Consider the following 23,362-nt stretch of genomic DNA (forward strand, 5'->3'; position numbering starts at 1 on the left):
TTTGCTGAAAGAAACAAGCAAATTCTTCCTCTATCTTACGCACCATTACAGAGGGTGCTAGGGGCTTACATTGCAGATCATTCAGTCCCTTGCATCTGTCCTGTTTTTCAATTGCCTTAGATCTATCTTTTAAGACTTTCCTCCATAACTCTTGATAACCCTGCTTGAAAATAAAGCCTATTCATCTCTGTTTTGAAGTTCTTGATTGACCGAAATTCAATTTTGTTATTTTTTTAGAAGAAATCTTTTCTTTTCAATAGGTGAAACTTGGAAGCAGGAAGAACATTTAGGAAGGCAGGGTAGTCAAATGCTTAAACATCTTTCACTCCTCCATCAGAATTAAGATCTATCTTCCTGCCTGACTGCCAGTTTTGGAATAGTTAAGAGCTTCATCCCCCTCATCCATAGGCCATTTGGTCCTTCAGATTTGCTCTGCATTTCAACATCTCTACCCCAACTCTAGTTACACAGCCTATTGCCTTGGCACTTCTGCCCCAGCAAAAACCTATTGGTATCCGTTCCGAAAGCTTCAACTGTGCTGCAATATGCGCAGCACTCTACGGGAGAGAATTCAAAATTTCCAACATCATTTGTGTGAGAATGACATTTCTCCAGAATGGTTTAGCTTTGAAAGTTTGAGGATTATATCCCCTTGTTCTTGATGGCCCTTTCTGAAGAAACAGTTGTTCTGCATCGACCCTATTAAATCAGTTTTGCAATAAAAGGAAATCTGCAAAAAATTGAAGCCAATCCATCAAAATAAACTAAAAATTAGTAGTGAAAGCTGTTTTCTCAAGGAGTTATTTCACAAACTGCAGTGACCATATAACAATGAACTATCATTTGAATTCATTGTGAATGTTTGTTGCCTTCCCACTATCCATCAATTGTTTGTGCTTGCTTGAATTCATTGACATCCAATGGCAACAGATGATTGATCTTTGCCATTTACAGATGTCAAGTCATATTCCTCTGACCTCTACAAGTGACATTAGGAGCAATGCATGATGAGGAATGATGGCTGAGGTGTATTTTTATGAATATCACATATCCCAAAGCAGCGGCAGGACACAAACATTGACTCCGTCAGTGTTATCTGATCATAAATATTGTCTGTTCCCAAGCCTGAACACAAAGAGGATTCCAATTTCTGACCTTGATTGCTGGGAGGGTCTAATTTACAATGTTGGCAATGCGCTTGATCTCATTTTTATGGGTTCAGGTGAAGGGTCCACAGATTACCCCAAATAAGCAGTCAAGAATTCCTAGGTGAGCTTTGAAATGGTTTAATAGAGAAGAAACAGTTTATACATGTGTTATGGACACCCAAAGCTTATGACCTATGACAGGTGAGTGTAGCTGATCCCAGAAAAGAGATGGATGAATGAATGAGCGTTGATCTCCATAGTTTGTGGCAACAGCTTTCTGCTCAGTAGCAAAAATGCCAGATTGCTCTTCTCTTAGTCTTCCAATGTCTTTCTGTGTGCCTTGGCCCCAGTGATCTACATATCCACATCCACTTGGCTCAAAGGTACATGACACAGGGTAGTGGTGGAGAGTGCTTTGCGGAATGGAGGCCGGTGACCAGCAGTGTGCTACCAGGATCGGTGCTGGGCCTACTGCTCTTTGTCACTTATACGAATGATTTGGATGTGAATATAAGAGGTATGGTTAGTTAGTTTGCTGACGACACCAAAATAGGGAGGTATAGTGGACAGCAAAGGCTACCACAGAGTACAATGGGATCTTGATCAGATGTGCAAATGGGCCAAGGAGGGGCAGACAGAATTTAATTTAGATGTATGTGAGGTGCTCCATCTTGGTAGGGCATATCAGGGCAGGACCTGTTATTGGTAAGGTCCTGGGGATTGTTGCCAATTTTATAGATTTCTATGAGATTTTCCCCACTCTTCTGAACTCCAGTGAACATAATCATAACCAATTCAACCTCTCCTCATACATCAGCCCTGAAATCCCAAAATCTGTCTAATAAATCTTTGCTGCACTTCCTCTATAACAAGGACATCCTTCCTTCGATAAGGAGGCCTGAACTGTGCACAGCAATCTAGATAGGACCTCATCAATGCCCTAATTAATTGCAGCACGACACCCGTGTTCCTGTACTCGAATCCCCTCACTTTGAAATCCAAAATAATATTTACCTTCAATGACAGACATTCCAGAACACACAGACTCCATCACACATTTCCTTCTCTCAATTTATAGCCATGCAGATAACAATCTGCCATCCTGTTTTGCTATCAAAGCGGACATTATGTTGTATTTGCTATATGTACACCCATTCATTCAGCTTATCCAAATCGCACTGAACTATCTCTGCATTCTGCTCACACTTTACCCCACCATTCAGTTTTGTATCGTCTGCAAATGTGGAGATATTAAATGTAGTTCCCTCATCCAGGTCAATAATGTATATTGGTATATTATTAATATATCATCATAGAGCTAGGGTCCAAGTAGTAATCCCTGAAGTACCTTGCTATATCCTGCCTGCCATTCAAAAAATGATCCATTTATTCCTAATCTTTGTTTTTTGCCTGTCAAAGAGTTTTCTGTCCATACAGCACACTACCCTCAAACGCCTGCACTTTCATTTTTCACATTAAACCCTTATTTCATAGAAATTTTCATAGAGCTCCTACAGAATGGAAACAGGCCCTTCAGCCCAAGCCCACACTGACCCTTGGAGCATCCCAACCAGACCCATCCCCCTATAACCCACCTAATCTATACATCCCTGAACATTACAGCAATTTAGCATGGCCAAACTACCCAGCTTGCACATCTTTGGATTGTGGGAGGAAACCGGAGCGCCTGGAGGAAACTCACGCCGTGTGTGGGACTTTGTCCAAATAAGCCAAAACAACTGAGTGCTTTTCATTAACCCTACTAGTTACATCTTTAAATAATTCCAGCAGATTTGTCAAGTATGATTTCCCTTTCGCAAAGCCATGCTACATAAGCAGCTCCTGACTTTATCCGACCCTCTGTAACAAAGTGTGGAGCTGGATGAACACAGCAGGCCAAGCAGCATCTCAGGAGCACAAAAGCTGATGTTTCAGGCTGAGACCCTTCATCAGAGAAGGGCCTCTCTGATGAAGGGTCTCGGCCCGAAACGTCAGCTTTTGTGCTCCTAAGATGCTGCTTAGCCTGCTGTGTTCATCCAGCTTCACACTTTGTTATCTTGGATTCTCCAGCATCTGCAGTTCCCATTATCATTTATTCAATCCTCTCACTGTTTTCCAAATGCTTAGCAATTAATCCTTTCAGAATGGACTGTAGCATTTTCCCCATCACTGATATCAGGCGGCTTGTTCTACAGTTCCCGGTTTTCTTCCCACCTCCCCTCTTAAATAGCCAGTAAAGCTAACTGCTGCTTCGTACTGCTTCTTCTAATAGTTGTATTGGCTGTTACAGAAGGTACCATGAACTCCTGAAGGTTACAGTGTCTACCAGTTACAGTGTTTACCAGTTTTTGAAGATTTGTTTGCAAGACAATTAGAAGGATTGCAAGAATTAGAAGACAATTGAATGATTCCTGTGAAATCAGTTCTATATTTTAATCTCAAGTGGTGCGTATTTTGTCTTGGGTTCAATGAACATTGTCCTTAGATCTATAAAGTCTCCTTCTTTTTAAATGGATTACATTGAACTTCTTAGCTGGTTATGTCTATTCAACGTAGTGCAGAATTTTAAGCGTGAAACATGCTTTCCTGGACTGGAGTGGTTGGCTTTTGAAAATATATACTTGTTCTACTATATTGTAGTATTACTCATTGTGTTTTAAGACTACTCTCCTTTGATTCTGAGCAGTGCTCTAGCTGTATCATGCAGTGTTCTGTCAGAAGATGTGGTTTTATTTCTCTTCAATCAAGGGGTAATTTTACAGAATAAGTAACATTCAAGTAGCTTCAAATTTAAAATGAGTTGCAAGACCATTAGTCTTCATGATATGCATCTTATCTCATTCAGATGAGTCACCCATTACCTTGAGAAATGGTTAGAATACATCGTCCAATGTTGGGTTGAATTTTCATGATACATACTTGAATGTATTGGTAGTTTGGAATTTCTCCCAAAGGTGCTTGCTTCAACATGTTAATCCTTTATGCAAGCTCACACGATTTGTTCAGTGGCTCAATTATTGCTGGCCTCTTTGCATATTCTGTGAAAATGTTTGCTTTTCTTATAAAAGTTACTTTGGAGTCATAAAACTGGACATTTGTTTATCTCTGTGTGTGTTCTTTCTGACTCCACTCCTGGAAGAGTTCTAGAATAGGAAGATTTTAAGACATTTTGATTTGATCTTGCAATGTACTCTTTTGGCACCTTCAAAAGTTGAAAGAATTCTGATCTTTATTAGCTGTGTTGACTTTCTGCTCCCGTCATATCTGCGCCATTCTCCAACGTGAGAACCTCTCTAGTTTTAATCTCGCTGTAAGAAATGTAACAGAAATTCAAACAATCTTGTGATGATTAGGTTTGCTCATAAATCACTATAATAAAATCGGACAATGCATGAAAATTATTAATAAAGTCATCAACAGATTCTCCTGGTAAATCATCCTATTAAATCTTGCCTATTCCATTATATTATTGGTGCTTAATATAAGGAATTTGATAAATTGTCTTCACAATATCTTCAAAAGGTGTGAGTGTCTTCTTTTACATTTTGTTATTGTAAAATGTAATCTGCGATATATATGCAGAATGAAGAAATGTGTGTACTTGTTCTTATTCTGGACTTCTTTTGCAGTCCTGAAACAATTATGTACCTCATTTTCTCTTGCAAACAGATAAGGTTAATTGCTTGCTTTCTGTGGTCTGAAATCTGTATGGAGTTGTTATAGCTTCCTCCATTGTCAGTGCATTTAATTGTTGTTACTTCTCCTGTTTAAATGATTTAGTTGAAAGCTGTTGCAGGAATGTTTTAATTTTCTTTTGTAGATAGAGCTGGCCTTGCTGTTCAATATTTTAAATTATAAAATCACTTCCACCTTATTAAATATTGAACCTTCTTCAGTTAGTGTTCTAAAGTCTTTGAATTCTTTTTTCAATTACTGCGATGATGAAGATGAATTCCTCAAACAAAAACACCTTGGAATTAACATATTTTGTTGCTTGAATAAACATTTTTGGTTTCTTGGAGTTGTTGGTTGTTTCGCCGAGCTGACTAGTTTTTGTGCAAACGTTTTGTCTCCCAGCCAGGTGACATCTTCAGTGATAATGGGAACTGCAGATGCTGGAGAATCCAAGATAACAAAGTGTGGAGCTGGATGAAGACAACAGGCCAAACAGCATCTTAGGAGCTGCTTGGCCTGCTGTGTTCATCCAGCTCCACACTTTGTTATCTTGACATCTTCAGTGCTGTCTCGCCTCTGTTGAAGCGCTATGGTTCTGTCCTTTCTGTCATGGTGGGTGTATTTCCTATTTTACTCCATAGTGGAATGTAGATGGGGTCTATTTCAACATGTTTGCTTATTGCACTGGTGGTTGAAAACCAGGTCTCCAGGCATTCTTGTGCTTGTCCTGGTACTGTTAATTTGCCCCAGTTAACTTGATGTCCTTCTATACCAGAGTGTATTGAAATGAAGGAGAGTTGGCTGTGCCATTTTGCTGCGAGTTGGTGTTCATGTATCATGTTGGCGAGTTTCCTGCCAGTCTGTCAAATGTATTGCTTCTTGAGGTTGCTGCATGGGATTTACAAATCTTTGCAAAAACATTTATGGCTTCTATTTTCTTATTTTGCTCCCTTCATTTTTAATTTTTTGTTAATTATAATTGAAGACCCTCTACATTTTTCTGAATTATCGTCCTATTTCTGCTGAAAAATACCTTCAAACATTTAAAGGTTATCGAACATCTGTGAAATAAAGTCATGTTGCATTTTCAACCAATCCAAAAAGACTTACTTCATGCCATTCTTTGCTCTTATTAGTGAAGGAAGTCAGTGGTGCAGTGGTAATGTTCTGAGTTAACAATCCAGAACCTCAGAATAGGGCTCTGGAGTCATTGGGTCAAATGCCAAGATGTCAGATGCCGAAATCTGAATTCAATAAAAATCTGGAATTAGAAAGGTAGCCTAATGGTGACTGTGTAGTCACTATTGATTGGTATAAAGACCCATTTGGCTCACGAAGGAGGTATGTTGTCCTTACCTACTTTGGCATACTCCAGGCACACAACAATGCTGTTGACTCTGACTCGGGGAGCACAACAAATGCTGGTCCAACCACTGATATATTGAGTGAACAAAAGAAGTTTCATTTTTGTCATTTCAGATTCTTTGCTTTCCTGCTACTTTTCATGAGCTTCATACTATTTGAAATGGCTTTCAAATTGTTCACAGTTACAATAACTTTTTTCACTACAAGCCATCATTTTTTAAATCAACACTTCGGCTCCTGTCAACTTTTTCACTTTAATCAGTAGAAAACCTGATTTAATGTTACTCTTAATGAGCGCCCTTTTTCCAAAATGCTTTTTGCAACTTCTCCTGACAATTTTGAAGAATTCTAACGATTCTCATTTATTAAATATCATGACTTATGCAAATAAAAGCTGTAAATCTGAAATTAAAAAACAAACAGAAAAAATTCTGGAGAAATGTAACAGGCTTGACAGCATCTGTGCTGAAAAGCATTCGGCTGCTGCCAGACATACTGAGTTTTTCAGCACTTACTGTTTTTCAGTTATCATGATTTTCACTTTCCTTCAGCTTCTCAGCGAGAATCTTTCCTTCTTTGTAAGAACTTTCGCCCCTCCTCAATGTGACTTAATTCAGGTGTTCAATATTGGCCATTTTATTCCCAGGCTTATAATTCATATTTTTCTCATTGTAGTTTTGCTGAATTTCTCCGTGGTCTACAAAAGATCCTTTCCCCCTCAGTATTTTGCACAATTTCTAGTTGTTTTGAGAGACCGCACACGATCAGGTTCAGAGATAGTAGGAACCGCAGATGCTGAAGAATCTGAGATAGCAAGGTGTAGAGCTGGATGAACACAGCAGGTCAGGCAGCATCAGAGGAGCAGGAAGGCTGATGTTTTGGGCCTAGACCCTTATTCAGAAATGTGAAGAAGGGTCTAGGCCCGAAACGTCAGCCTTCCTGCTCCTCTGATGCTGCCTGACCTGCTGTGTTCGTCCAGCTCTACACCTTGTTACAATCAGGCTCAGCTCTTTTAACTACTGACTGCTGCATTCACCGAATTTGGCAGGCCTGTGTGCTTTTAGTCCACACAGTATGGAGATAGGGGAGCACAGCAGGTCAGGCAGCATCAGAGGAGCAGGGGAGTCGACATTTCGGGTTAACACCCTTCATCAGGTCCCTCCAGCTCCATACTGTATTGACTCTGACTGCAGCATCTGCAGTTCTTGCTATCTCCCTGTGTGCTTTTAAATTTGTGGCCACGTAAAGACACACTCTCAGTGTTCAGATTGGATTTTTTGTTTCTTTCTTTGCCTCGCTGTGGTTTTCGCAGAACTGATGATTGTTTTCAGATGATCCCCTCTGCTAGTGTATTGTGAGACACACTGTCACCCTCTTGCATGAGGAAGAACGTGACATAAAATCTTCAGCAGGATTTAGGCTCTTGCCTTGATCAACAAATTAAGGTTATTCCATGATACTAATCAGCTAATTACAACATGTCTTGAGTAACATGGTAATCTCTTGCTAGACATCAGGCTGGACTTCAATGAACTTTATTGTTACCTACATGAAACACTCAACAACTGGTGAGCTCCTGCTGGGAACAGTCCTTGATATCGTGATGGAACGAGAGCTTAATTTGTGGTGTTAGTTAACCAGCAGCCGAGACAACAATTGTGATCCCTCCACTTCTCCTTAAACCAGGAGTAAGAAGTTCCTGAAAATCTCCCAGTGTCTATTTCAATATTTTTGTTCAAAACAACAGCAACAAAATGATCATAAAGTGCATCTCATCTAGTCCTGTTACATCTGTACACTATCTTGCTATCAGGACCTGTTTAAATTCAGACAAATTCTAACCTGATGAATTGTACCTTGCCTTGATTCTGTATTTTCTTTAAAGATTCATGCGGCTGGAACAAGCAAACACTTCTATATCCCTGAGATAATGGGAACTGCAGATGCTGGAGAATCCAAGATAACCAAGTGTGAAGCTGGATGAACACAGCAGGCCAAGCAGCATCTCAGGAGCACAAAAGCTGATGTTTCGGGCCTGGACCCTTCATCTAGGCCCGAAAGGTCAGCTTTTGTGCTCCTGAGATGCTGCTTGGCCTGCTGTGTTCATCCAGCTTCACACTTGGTTAACTTCTATATTCCTCAAAGTTTTATTAAAAATTCTAAGTTTCTTCAGAAATATTTCTTTCCACGCTCTGGGGTGAAGGAGACAGGCATTTATCAAAAGGTTTTCATTTCTCATGGAGTTTTCCTCTGATTAATTAGTCTGAGTGCTTTTGACAACACTCTAGGCAGTTTGCAACACTTGAAAGCTGGCACCATTGCCTTATTGCGGTTCTAATCTCTTCAGTCAGCTGAAGGTGCTTTGTTTTAAATCACTTTTACCTTTCTTCTACTCAACAACAAAATCTCTCGAAAACTGAGAAACTGCCCTCAGGCACCAGTAGGCTGAGTTTTTGTGTTGTGATGGAAACTATTGCTAAAGTTGACCAGCAATTCGATTGCATTCCTTCCTCTCTATACCAAGGAGCTAGACCAAAAGATTCTACTGCATTAACCACCATCCTCTGCTCTGCCTTGACACAAGAACAGTGAAGGGGGGGTAATTATAGAGTGTAATTTTCTAATTTTAAGAGTGTGGGGGTGGACATGTGAGGCCGTGTCACCCTCATTACCAAACAAGCCCAACCTATAGTACACCATTGATAGTAGGATCTGCAGATGCTGGAGAATTTGAGATAACAAGGTATAGAGCTGGATGAACGCAACAGGCCAAGCAGCATCTGAGGAGCAGGGAGGCTGATGTTTCGGGTCAAGACCCTTCTTCAGAAAAGTACACCAATCAGCTCATGAAGAACATAGAACATAGAACATAGAACATAGAACATAGAACATAGAACATAGAACAATACAGCACAGAACAGGCCCTTTGGCCCTCGATTTTGCGCCGACCTGTGAACTAATCTAAGCCCCTCCCCCTACACTATCCCATCATTATCATTATGCTTATCCAAGGACTGTTTAAATGCCCCTAATGTGGCTGAGTTAACTACAACGGCAGGCATGGCGTTCCACGCCCTTACCACTCTCTGAGTAAAGAGCTGTCAGGCAGCACATAACTGATTTTCCCGGCCTACCTCAGGCCTCGACGTTGATGTTCCAGGTTGTAAGAAGCTGCCAGCCAATCAGAGGGTGGCAGTCCTAAAGGCTGCTGGTCAAAGCACGCTCCTCAGGGTACACAAAAGTGAGCAGGCCAGCACTATCAACACACTTCTCATGGGCTGGCATCATGGAAAGGATGGGGGGTGGGAGTGTTTGTTGGAGACAGAGGGTCAGGGGTCAGAGGCAAGGCTGCCTTTCAGAAAATCTCCCCTCATCCCCTCCCGTTACTTTGTGTGACTCGAAATTGGGGCAATTGGAAAAGCAGATGATCGAGGGCAGAGGGTGATGAGGTTAACCCCTGACATGCCTTGAATTACCACACAAGGGCCTTAAGTGATTGCCTGCGGAATTTCGCACCCAGAAAGTAATCTTGGGGCGGGCGTATCTTGCCAAGACCTGCTTGCCCCATTATTTAACTTCCCATCGCATCTCTTGTGGCCTCAAGAGAGGGGAAAGCACCATTACCCAACCAACAGGCAAAATATGGAACATTCAACCACAAGGAGGTGGAAAAAGTGGGGCTGCATTTAAAGAGAAGCTTGAGTGGTGTGTGGGCTAGACCTTATGTTGGTCCACCAGTGGGTTTGAAAGTGAGCAGGGAGCAATGTAAAACCCAACAGTGGCCTTCCTGTCACTGCCATGCCCATGTCAGGCCTGCCTAAAGTTAGATGAGAGTGCCAAGGCAAGGACAGAGTCAGGTGGCACTCCGCTCTCCATTTTTGGCTCAAGGCCCTTAAGCAGTCAAATAATATTCACTTAAGGGCTGCATTCCTGGTATTGTCCCCACAAGAGGAAGATGGGGCGCCCAAGTCTGGCAGTCTTGGCCTGAGCTGGAAAAACCCAAGACCTGCTCCTGAGATGCTGCTTGGCCTGCTGTGTTCGTCCAGCCTCACATTTTATTATCTTGGAATCTCCAGCATCTGCAGTTCCCATTATCTCTCACCTACCTCAGAGCTCTGGCTGTTCTTCATTAGGAAGGTCTGTGGTTCCCATCAATCACCACTGCACCCATATGGTGCTGCTGGGCTCTCAGAGCTGCTGTCCAATCAACTGGTGGGCACAGAAGGCAGAACTTTCTCCTGAGGATGTGACAGAGCAACAGTTAATGTTGATCCCAATATTCATGGCAGCCATTGGGACCCTGTGTTCCTTTCCCCAACAAATTTTTGCTCGGGCCTCTGATAAAACCCAGCCCAACCATGGAGTGATAGAGTGTGAATAAAAGGATGTGTCAATAGAGTTAGATGGATTAAAGTGCATAAAGGTTCATGTGGAACATAAACACTTGCATAGGCCATTTGGACTGAATGGCTTGTTGCTCAACCATAGATTTAGCATCATTGCATCATTTTCAATAAATTCAATAATACTCGAACTTAACACTAACCTAAGTAAATACCCTAACACAATACTGTATGCTGTGAATTATACTCTTTTATACCAGAATCAGGCTGTTGCAGCGATATACAGCAGATAGCTCATCAAAAATGCTCCTGTGTGTTTTGACGTGAACTATCTCATCTAAGTTCACTTCTCAACTCAGGCCCAAACCATTTCTTTCAAAAATTGCATTAAAGAATTGATGTTCTTTGCTTCTTTGATCTGTGATATAACATCCAAACTCTACCCATCCTTAATTTATAAAGAATACTAGCATGGATCGAGGATTGGATGGATCGAAAGTGGAGATTAGGAGTAAACAGACCATTCCTGGGTGGGAAGCCTGTGACTGCTAAGTAAGGGTAATGCGAGGATCAGTGATCAAGACCCAGCTAGTCATAATCCAGATCAACAATTTGGATGTGTGAGCTAACTGCAAAATTTCCAAGTTTTCAAATCACATAAGACATGGTGGGAATACGAGCTGTGAGGATTCAAGAGGATTTTGAGAGGCAAGCTAAATGGACAAGGCCATGTCAGATGGAATGTAATTTGGAGAAGTGTGAGGTTGTCCACTTTGAGGGCAAAGAGGAACAAAGGAACAGAGTAATTTTTATGCAGTGAGAGACTGAGAGCTGTTGATGTCCAAGGGGATGTGGCCCTTGTTCATACCCTTCTGAAAACTAGTGTGCAGGTGCAGCAAGCAGATCGGAAGGCAATCAGAAATTGAACTGAATTGAATTAGGTTTAGTTTCACATGAGTACAGTGCAAAGTTTACCAGTCGCCACCTACAGTGCCATCTTAGGTATCTAGGTACAGAATCTTAGGTAGGAAGCAGAAAAATAAGGAAAGCAAAGTTTTAAAGTTAAACATTACAGTCCTTCTTGTTAAAAATTGGAAAAATAAAGAATCACAAGAGGATATGAGAACATAAAGAATTCCAGCTTCAGCTGTATAACGTACTAATGAGGCCATACTGGGACATGTGAGTGAGAGAGGCAGCACAGTGAAGATTCACCATGATGATCCCTGGGATGGTGGGACTTTGCCTTGAAAAACGATTGGGAACTGGGATTGTGTTCTCTGGAGTTTAGAAGAAACTAAATTAAAGAGATCGACAGAGTAGATGCAGAAAAGATGTTTCCTCTGGCGGATCCAAATGAATGACACACAATTTCAGGATAAACGGCAAACCATTTAGAATTGAGATGAGAGGGAATTTCCTCCCTTGAACAGGGGTAAATCTTTGTAATTGTCTACCCCAGAGGACTGTAGAAGCACTCATTAAATAAATTGAAGACCCGGTTTAATGAATTTTCTGAAGATGAGAAACGTGGTTATGGGAAGAGCATGGGAATTTGGTATTTGAAGCAGATTATCTGGAATGGTGTAGCAGATTCAAGGGACTGAATGACCTCGTCCTGTTTCTTTGTTCCCACAAGAATTGCTTTGACTTCCACTTGCCTTCCCATTCAATTGTTGTTCCTACATATTGTATTTTCAATTTTCTAAATTCATTAACAATAATAAAACGAAAGCTCTCATTTATTGCCTGTCACTAGTTGCCCTTGAGAAGGTAAAGCTGAGCTGCCCGCTGGAACATCTGGAGTTCATGTGGATTATGGGTTTGATACAACTGAGTGGTTAGTTGATACACTTTAGAAGATAATTAAGAAGCAATCACATGGCTGAGGCTTTGGTGTCACAATTAGGGTAAGGATGACAGATTTCCTTCCCTAAAGGATGTCGCTGAATCAGGTTGTGTTTTACAACAAGCCTGTGGTTTCTATTACTGTTACTAGCCTTGAAATTGTAATTCAATAATTGGATTGAATTTCTCCCACCAGGTAATGCCACACCAATCTTTAATGGCCCTAATATGATCACATATTTGATGAGATGAATATTATAATAACTTACAGAAGCACAATCTGTGTTTGTGAGAAATAGCATGAGAAATGCATTGCTTCACATGTCAACTTGTTCTTAATCAAATGTGGCCAGAAGAGAAAGAGGCCAATTACAAATCTCCACAATTTGACATCTTCTTAAAACAACAATTGGAGAGTTATTTATGTAATTGCATCGTTAGTTATGGGCTTTTAACAGAGCAGCTTAAAACAGAATTGGTATTACTGTAATCCCATATACATCGTAAATCAATAAATTATTCTTTTGAAGTGTGTTACTCATCGGATACCAATTACAACTATAACAGCTAAGGTATTCAGAAGAATAATGTTCTAATTACAAGGATATTACTTTGCAGTTAGTTTGTTATTTATGGGACTTAGAATGAACAGATCTGTACTATTTAGTCAATAAAACAGCTTAACAAACTGTTAGCCTCCTTTGCTCCCTGTCCTTCTTTTAAGGGGATTGAACTTGTTGCTGAATGCCCTCCAACAGTTTACCCAAGTAGCTACAGGGAGAGAAACTTCCTCCAGATATGACGAAAACCTAACGTAATCGCTCTGGATATCTTTGACTTTATACTTTTGAATGAAGGCTGCATTTCTGCAAATATTGTACGTGCATGGGCAATGCAATTTATTTTTTACATTTGTTTATAGAAAGTAAACGTTGTTCGCAAAGCCAAAAATTACTGGTCATCCCTAATGGCACTCAGGAAGGGGACCAGCTGCTTTCTTAAACTGCTGCTGTTGTTAGGGAATAAGGCCCAGGATTGTGGCCCAGTAGCAGTGAAGGAATACTGCAGTAGTGAGAGGCTTGAAGGGAACTTGCAGGTGGTGGTGCTCCCATGTATCTGTTACTCTTGTCCTACTAAATGGTAGAGGCATGGACTGGAAGGCACTGTCAAAGGGGCATTGGTGGATACCTGCAGGCAATCTTGTAGATTCCCAATACTGTACACATTACTGCTACTCAGCATAGGCGGGCAAGGGAGTCAATATTGTGAATACATTGCCAATCAAATAGGTTGCTTTGTCCTGGATGGTTTCAATGTCCTTGAGTGTGCTTTGAGCTGAACTCACCCAAACAAGTTGGATGTATTCCATGACGTACCTCATTTGTGCCTTGTAGATGGAGGAAAGTCTGTGGGGAATCAGGAGCTGAATCACTCATCACAATATTCCTAGCCTCTTACCTGTTCTTGTAACTATTCTATTTATACAGCTAATGCAGTTCAGTTCTGATCAATGATAACCCCCAAGTGATATTAAGGAATTTAGTTGTGGAAATGAGCTCAAAATGAAGGAAAATTGGTTAGATTCACTTTTGTCAGCAATGTTCATTGTCTCGCACTTGTGTCACAGGAGGCATGATTGCAACTTTTCACTTATCAACCCAGGCCTGGATGTTGTCCAGGTCTTGCTGCATGTAGACACAGACTGCTTCAATGTTTGAGGAGCTTTGAAAGGTGCTGAAAATAATGCTATCAACATCCCCATTTCTAACCTTATGGTGGAGGAAAAGTCATTGATGAAGCAGCCGAAGATGGTTGGACCAAGAATACCACACTGAGGAACTCCTGCAGAGATGTCCAAGAGCTCAGAGGACTGAACTCCAGCAATTACAACCACCTTGAATTTGCCAATTACGGCTCAACGGAGAGTTGCCCTTTGATTTCCATAGACTTCAGTTTTGCTGGGCCTCCTCAATGCCATACTCAGTCAAATATTGCTTTCATGTCAAATGGACTCACTCTTCTCACTTGTGCAATAAAAATGGTGCCAACTTCTTTTTCACTCTTACAGGTCACATTGACTGGTTGGCTAAAATTTAATCCCCATCCCTAGAGAAGGTGATAGTTAGCTGCCTTCTTGAACAGTTGCATTTCATATGTTGTAGGTAGAGACCCATGCTACCACTAAGGAGGAATTTTGACCCAACAATGCTGAATGGAATCAATATATTTCAAAGACAGGATGATGAGTGGTTTAGAGGGGACATTGCAGGTAGAGCATTTACGTGCTCCCCTTGTCCTTCTAGATGGACTTAGTCAGAGATTTGGAAGCTATTGTCTAAGGAGATTTGGTGAATTTCTGTGGTGCATCTTGTAGGTACCATATACCCAGCTACTGAGCATTGCTGGCCGAGGGAGTGGATGCTTGTGGACGTGATGTCAAATGATATATTGCTTTCTCCTGGATGGGATGAAGCTTGTTGAGAGTTATTGGAGCTGCATCCATCCAGGCAGATGGAGACAATCCATCACACTCCTGACTTGTGCCTTGTCGATGGTGGTTAGGCTTTGAGGAGACAGGAGTTGAGTTACTTACCGTAGTATTCCAATTCTCCGATCTGCTCTTGAAGCCACTGTGTTTATGCAGTAAGTCCAGTTGAGTTCCTGGTCAATGGTAACCTCCAGAATACTGATAATGAGGGTTTCAGTGATGATGATACCATTTAATGTCAAGGGGCAGTGATTAGATTGTCTTATTGGAAATGATATTGCCTGGCAGTTGTGTGGCACAAATGTTACTTAGCATTTTCAGCCCAAGCCTGGTTATTGTCCAAGTCTTGTTACTTTTGTGCATGGAGTGCTTTTGTCTTTGAGAAATCATAAATGGCCCTGAACATTGTGCAATCATCAGTGAATATCCCCATTCTAATCTTATGATGGACTGAAGATAGTTATGAAGCAACTTGAGATGGTTGGGCTGAGGACACTACCCTGAGGAACTCCTGTAGAGATGTCCTGGCTGAGGTGACTGACCTCCACAACCACAACCATCTTGTTGTGTGCCTCCAACCAACTTCCCCAAATTGCCGTTGACTCCAGAATCGCTGGGGCTCATTGATCCACACTTAGTCGAATGCAGCTTTGATGTCAAGGACTGTCACTCCCACCTCGCCCCTGAAATTCAGCTTTTTTGTCTATTTTGAACCAAGGCTGTAATGAGTCAAGAGCTGAGCGGCCCTGTTGGAACCCAAACTCAGGGTGTCACTGAGCAGGGTATTGCTGAGCAGTTTCCATCACTTTACTGATGATCGAGAGTAGACTGATGGGACGGTAATTCACAGGTTAGATTTATTCTGCTTTTTATGCACAGGACATACCTATGCAAATTTCCACATTGTTGGGTAGATACCCATGTTGTAACTGTACCGGAACAGTTTGGCTAAGGGATTAGCAAGTTCTGGAGCACAAGTCTTCAGGACAATTGCTGAAACATTGTCAAGGCTGCAGCCTTTGCAGTATTCAGTGTCTCCAACCGTTTCTTGATATCATGTGGAGGGAATCAGATTGTCTGAAGGCTGCTGTCTGTAATGCTGGGGACCACTGGACGTGGCCGAGACAGATTATTCACTCGGCACGTCTGGCTGCAGATTGTTGTGAATTCTTCAGCCTCATCTCGGGCTCTAATGTGCTGGGCTCTTCCATCACTGAGGTTGGGGATATTTGTGGAGCCTCCTCCTCCAGTGAGTTGCTCAATAGTCCACTACCATTCATGACTGGATGTGGCAGGACTGCAAAGCTTAGATCTGATCTGGTGGTTGTGGGATAACTTAGCTCTATCATTTAGTTCTGTGGAATTTGCCTCTTTTTTTCTTCATTAGGAACTTGAGGACTGCAGGTAACAAACCTTGCAGAGCCCCCTCAGTGATTTCTACATATCGCTGCGTTTGCAGTTTAAATGTACAATGTCCCAAAGCCCAAAAGGAATTATTAATACTGTCCCTTCACTTACTTTATGCCATTCTGTAAGCTAAAATCTAATAACCTCCGATGCTTACTCCGCATTCACAATCATTTATCTACATTGAAGAACATTTGACATTTATAGACTCAATTTCCTCGTCTATTCAAATCTACTGATCCCAGGATCCCCAGCTGGTCAATCAAAGTTTTGCCATTGTTTAAGATTTGCAAACTCAAATATTTTTGGTATACTCCTGCTTTATTGTGAAGATCTGAGCTCTGAATTAGGAATGAAAGTTCACCTTTCCTCCATCATTCACGAGCACAAGGACATGCCGCTCACCATGTCCCTATATTTTCTGTAATTGCCTGTTTAGCTCGAAAATATCTATAAAATAATTTCTTGTTGCAATTACATTGATCACTTTCATTAACATATTTTCATCAGATTTCTCCATTTGTCAACCTCACATTTTACATTTTCATATTTTTTCTGCCAAAGCTAGAAATTTTTTTTTCTGAAGAAAAGTTCAGATCCCAAACATCAGCTTTCCTGCTCCTCTGATGATGTTTGGCCTGATGTGTTCATCCAGCTCTACACCTTGTTATCTCAGATTCTCCAGCATCTGCAGTTCCTATTATCTCTGATATTATTGATAGAGTAGAATTATTTTCTGATCAGTATTACTTCAATTGTTGCCTCCATGAATTTCCTTTCCCTCTGGACATTCCCTGTTTTTGATATTTCTCATTGATTTTCAGTAAGCAGATATCATTTGTCTCTATTCTGATCGTTTCAATGTTGTGAAGCCACTCTGATCCCTTGGTTCTTAGTTAGTGATCTGTTTCACTCCTCTTCCTTAAACATTTGGGGCAGGTCATTGTTGATATGTAGAGCTACCTGGAAGAGGACCACCTTCCCAATGAACCAGTAAGTAGATATTGTTAAGTATCAAGCTCACCATAACTCTGGAAGGCTTCACCAAATCATTGATGGTTGATTTCCACGGCAGCCGCTTACATGTATATTGCCAAAGGTGAGGTCAGCCAATTAGATAAGGCTGTCAGTTACCTGCAGTCACTTTATCAGGAATCAGGAGTCAAATGGTGGCCATGAGTCCAATGTCAATTATGAGAAAAACTCATCTCGTGCATCAATGCTCTTTAGGGAAGGAACCTGTCATCGTTACATGGTCTGACCTACATGAGACTCCAAACCCACTGCAATGCGTTTGACAATTAACTGCCCTCTAAGCAATTAGGGCAATAAATTCTGACTTAGACAGAGACACTCTCACCCTGTAAATTAATATAAAAGTGTTTCTACTGTTCTATGATGCTAAGTGATCCTTGAGTAAAGCAAAGTGTGCAATCTTTATACCCTTAGGTCACATGCTATGATACACTGATGATGTCTCATATAGGGGTAGCAATATACTGTGTCCTTTAAAGCTATATTCACGGACTGATTATGACACATAACTCCACACACTTTGCATACAGCATCAACCAATGGGAGCATTGCAATTGGATAGAGGTTCCTTACTTCCCTCTCCCAAAATCCACCAGCAAACACCTGACTGTGACACTTCCTCACAGTCTCCCACACCACCCACCGCACCATTTGATCCTCCTGGTGTTTGGTAAGGTTTTACCAAACTCATTTTATGTTCTGCTTTTAACACCTACTCTGGATCTCTCTCACTTCTCTATAACTGTTACTACTCCCTTTCTCATTTGTTCTGCAACCCCAGCAATCTCTAATCTCCCTCACCCTCGACCTTTCCCCGACCATCCTTTCTGTTCCATTTACTCCTCCTCGGATTTTTCTACCTCTCTGCCTCTCCAGTTCCAAAAAGTCATGTTGGATTCCAAACATGAATTCTCCTTCTCTTTCCTGTTGAGTTTCTACAGTGCTTTCTGTTTGTATCTTGGATTTCCAGCATCATGGTGCTTCTATTTACTTTAGTGTTGGTTCTGTTTATATGAATGGGTTGTCATAGTTATCATCTTGTTTGCAAAGTCGATGAATAAAAAGCATGGCCACAAAATCAGCCAAAAGGGAGAAACTGTATAGAGCCTTGGTGAGGCAGCTCGTGGATTCTGCATAATTTTGTTCTCCTTATCTGAGGAAGGATGTTTCGGCTACAGAGACAGTACAATGAAGGTTAACTAGATTGACTCATGGGATGGCTGGACTAGTGTAGGGAGAGATTGGATTGGTTAGGGCTATATTCTCTGGAGTTTAGCAGAATGAGGGAGCATCTAATAGAAACCTATAAAATTCTAACTAGACTAGAGAGGGTAAACACAGGAAGGATGTTCCAATGAACTGAGGACACAGTTTAAGGATATGGAGTAAGCCATTTAGGATTGAGGAGGAATTGGAGAGTCTGCAGAATTCTCTGCACTGGAAAGTAGTTGAGGCTAAAACATTGTGTGTTTTCAAGGAGGAGTTTGATAGAATTAAAGGGATGAAAGGACATGAGGGAAAAGCGGGAACAGGGTATGGAGTTGGATGATTAGCCATAATCATACTGAATGGTGCAGCAGGCTTGAAGGGCCAAATCTGCCTGCTCTAATTTTCTATGTTCTATGTTTAAAACAAACAGGTTTGGTGAATGAATGTTTTCTGACTCGAGGAATGGTAGAATGCAGTTTTTAAAAGTTCAGTGCCAGGATCACTGCAGCTTTAGATATCTTTTCATATCATGGGTTTGGGGATTCAAGAGACCAAAATTACGCATAATCCATGAGCTGTCTCACCAAGCCTCTGTACAGTTTCTGCCTTTCGGCCAATTTTGTGGCCGTGCTTCTTTTATCCAAAATTGACAGCTTATGTGGCGCTGTGGTAGTGTGCTTACCTCTGAACCAAGTTCAATTCCCACCTGATCCAGAAGCATGTAAGAACATCTCTGAACAGGTTGCTTAGAAAATATCTACAATTTCAAACCTTGCGGGTGGCAGGGAGGTTAGAGATGCAGCATTAAGTGAGGACGATGGCTTAAGTGAGCAGGTACGCTCCCGTGTGGATACATAGCAGATGAAATTAAATGCAGAAAAATGTGAGGTGATCCATTTTGGTTGGAAGGTGAGGACAGACAATAGGAAATCAATGGCACTATTTTAAAGGGGATCCAGGTACAGAGAGTGCCAGGAATATTTGTGCAGAAATCAACAAAGCTGAGAAGTTAGGAATGCATTTAAAAAAAACATGTTTTGTGACAGATGCCTGCAGTTGGTATGTGATTCTGCCAGGATTGTCTTTGGGTGGATTTGCTGCCATCAACCTTCATATAATATTAGTTATCAGAGCTTAATGGATTAATGCTGTAGGATTATCCACTAATACGTCTTCAGCAAAAGTCAGACTTACTTGAATATTAGATGGTGCTTTAATACATTATAGTAAGACAACAAGCGACTAACTACATTAACACTAGATAAGAGACTTCGCTATCTCTTTGGAGATAGCAACTATATCTGGGTGATATGGCTATACACTGTCAAATTGACAATTTAGAAGCCCAACTTAGAACCACTTTGACCCACTCACTCCTCCCAGAGGCAGTTATTTACATATCATGGACATAGTGATTGTAAAGCTTCTGAGTGAAACTTTGTAGGATAGATTCATTGTACAAAATCTCTGGAAAAGGCTTTTGAAAGTGTGTTAAAAGCAAAGTGCCTTCCTTTGGTAGTAAAAGATGTGGAAGAGATGAATCAGAAGTTCTGATCCCAATTCTGCTTCAAATTCATACACACATATGCCCCTTAAACTCTGCACAAATCCAAGCCCCAGACACACCAAACTCAGACTTATAGAATCCCTACAGTGTGAAAATATCTGGCCCATTGAATCCACACTGACCCTTCAAAATGCATCGGACCCAGACACAGCGCTCCACCCCATCCCTTTAGCCCTGCATTTCCCATGGCTAAACCACCAAACTTGCACATCCCTGAATACTATGGGCAATTTAGCATGGCTAATCCACCTGCACAACTTTGGGCTGTGGGAAGAAACTGAAGCACCCACAGGAAAGCCATGAGGACACAGGGAGAATGTGCAAATTCCACGCAGACAGTCGCCCGAGGGGGTATCTGAATCCAGGTGTTCATAGAGTCATAAAATCATTATAGTATGGAAACAGGCCCTTCGGCCCAGCAAGTCCATACTGATCCTTGGAGAATGCCATCCAGACCCATTTCCCTATAACCCACCTAATCTAAACATCCCTGAACTCTACGGGCAATTTAGCACGGCCAATCCACCTAGCCTGCACATCTTTGGACTGTGGGAGGAAACCGGAGCACCCAGAGGAAACCCACACAGACACAGGGAAAATGTGCAAACTCCACACAGGCAGTCGCCCGAGGGTGGAATCGAACCCAGGTACCTGATGCTGTGAGGCAGCAGTGCTAACCACTGAGCCACCGTGCTGCCCAACTCAGTACATATCAAAACCCCAGGCACACACCAAACACCAGACACGCCCAAAATTCCTGACACATCCTGAACCCCAGATGCCCCTGAAACCGCACACCAAACCACAAATGCACGCAACGGCAAATACATCCAAAACACTACGCATACACACCCGGGGGGACTGTGGGGAAATAAAAATTCAAGCAAGGGCCTAGTTGCTAGCGATCCCTGAAAGGGGTTCTTCCCAGGTCCACAGACAGGGAAAAGTTGAAAAGTAAAACCTGATCTGACCTTGTCTTTTGCAGTCTTTGTGCATAGAATGGCAGCTGCCACATCAGCCAATGGGGCTGACCATTACCAAGTGGTCCCATTGTCACTCCAGCATCCTGATTGGATAGTGAGGCTGCTACCTGACCTTTAACTGGCTGCAGAATTGACCACTGCAGTGGGCATGCCTAAAGCACATGGTGTGTGGTCACAAACTGGAACTCGCCTCAGTTCAGCTTCTCGACTCTAATTGAAAATTCAGCCCAAAAATCTGAAACGTGGGAAAACTGAATGGACAGAAAATGTCTGAAGTTGAATCGTTTTTGAATAGTACATGGCACAAGCAACAAAGGTCAAAGGTCTGTTAGTCTATCCGTGAACTTTACATTCTCAGGTGTGAACACAGACAGGATTGTAAGGACAGCAGAAAAACAGGCTTGCGCTTGTTTCTCTTCCTACTCCCACTCTTTAACCTCTGATATCCCACAAGGACATTCCACTAAATGCATGACTATCATAACTTCAAAGGATAAGGGCAGCAGTTACATGGGAACACTACTTCTTGCAAGTCCCCATACAAGCCACACACAATCCTGTCTTGGAAATATATCACCGTTCTTTCAGCATCGCTGGGTCAGAATCCTGGAATTCCCTCCCTAAGGGCATTGTAGGTCCACCAGAGAACATGGGCTGCAGCAGTTCAAGACGGCAGCTTATCACCACCTTCTCAAGGGAAATGGAAAATAGACAATAAACACTGGCACAGCCAGTTAAGCCCACATCTTCTGAATATATAACAATAAACGGATTTATCTATGGCCTCGTCCTATTTCTCAAGAGTGTACTGTACACTGATCAAAATTAGGTCCACCTCACTATCACCACTGCTGTTGCTTGTTATTCACCACATGACTATTTTTTGAGTCATCTGCAAGGTCACTGATCAAACTTCCTACATTTATGCCTAGATCATTAAAGTACACTGCATTCATCAAATGACCCAGTGCTAAACCCTAAACTTTGCCACTGGACACAGGCTTCCAGTCACAACAACGACATTTAACCAGGACTGTCTGCTTCTGGCTCTAAACCAATTTTGAATCCAGTTTGCCAAATTACTCTGGATCCCAAGAGCTGCTACTTTCTTCACCAGTCTCCTATGTGAGATTTTGTCAAAGCCTCAATGAGATCTCAGGACACTACATCCACTGTACTGCCCTAATCTATACCTAATCAACTCCTTGAAAATTCAATCAAATTTGTTATATGTGATGACTATTCTTGATTGTTCCCTTTCTGTCCAAGAGGAGAACAATTTTAATCCTCTGAACTTTTCCCAAAAGCTTCCCTATCACTGATGCATGATTCATTGGCTTAGTATTCCTTGTTCTATCCCTATTAGCCTTCTTGAATAATGGTACCACATTAGCTGTGGTCCAGTGTCTAGCATCTGTCTTGTGGCCAGAGGGGATTTGAAAATTAAATTCGTGCAATCTCCTCCCTTGCCTTGCAAGTCAGTCAGGGATACAACTGGTCTGGGACTGAATGTTTATCAGGTTTTAGGCCTGCTAAAATCATTAATAGCTCTTCCCTCTCACTGCTAATGTTTTCAAAGTTATTAGCTTTCTCACTGATTTCTGTATCAACACTGTCCTTCTTTACAGTGAATACTGATGTGAAGCAATCATTCAAAATCGAACCTACATCTTCCACTTCAAACACAGATTGCCACTTTGGTACCTAACAGGCCCTACTCTTCCTCTGGTTATCCTCTTGCCCCTCATATACTTCCTCTTTTGCAGTGACCCACATTATCTCCTGGGTGAGCAGTGCTTCATTTTAAAATTCACAACACTGTTTTCAAATCCCTCTACGACCTTGCACTCACTCCCATCATCACCTCCAGTCTCTTTCCCCACCTAATGTCTCCTCCAGCCTCGTAACCTTCTGTGATATGTTGACACTTCCCTTTGTTGACCACGCGAGCATCTCCCATATTAACTGTTCCACCATGGTTGACCATGTCTTTAATTACTTTGACCATAAACTGTAGAATCTCTCCCTTCACCTCTCCCCTCTTCGTCTTGCTTTCCATCTTTCAGAGGCTCAGTATAACCAAATTCCATGATCAAAGATTTGATATCTACCCAATGTGTCCTTGTGACGTTTCGTGTCTTTATTTTCTAACATTGCTCTGAAGCTCCCTATGTTAAAGGTACTGTATGAATATATCTTCTAACAGAAAACGGGGCAGGACTTATACATTTAATGGTAGGATCCTGCAGAATGTTGCCGAACAAAGAGACCTTGGGGTTCATGGTTCCTTGAAG

Source organism: Stegostoma tigrinum, chromosome 19, assembly GCF_030684315.1.
Source record: "Stegostoma tigrinum isolate sSteTig4 chromosome 19, sSteTig4.hap1, whole genome shotgun sequence".
Classification (NCBI taxonomy): domain Eukaryota; kingdom Metazoa; phylum Chordata; class Chondrichthyes; order Orectolobiformes; family Stegostomatidae; genus Stegostoma; species Stegostoma tigrinum.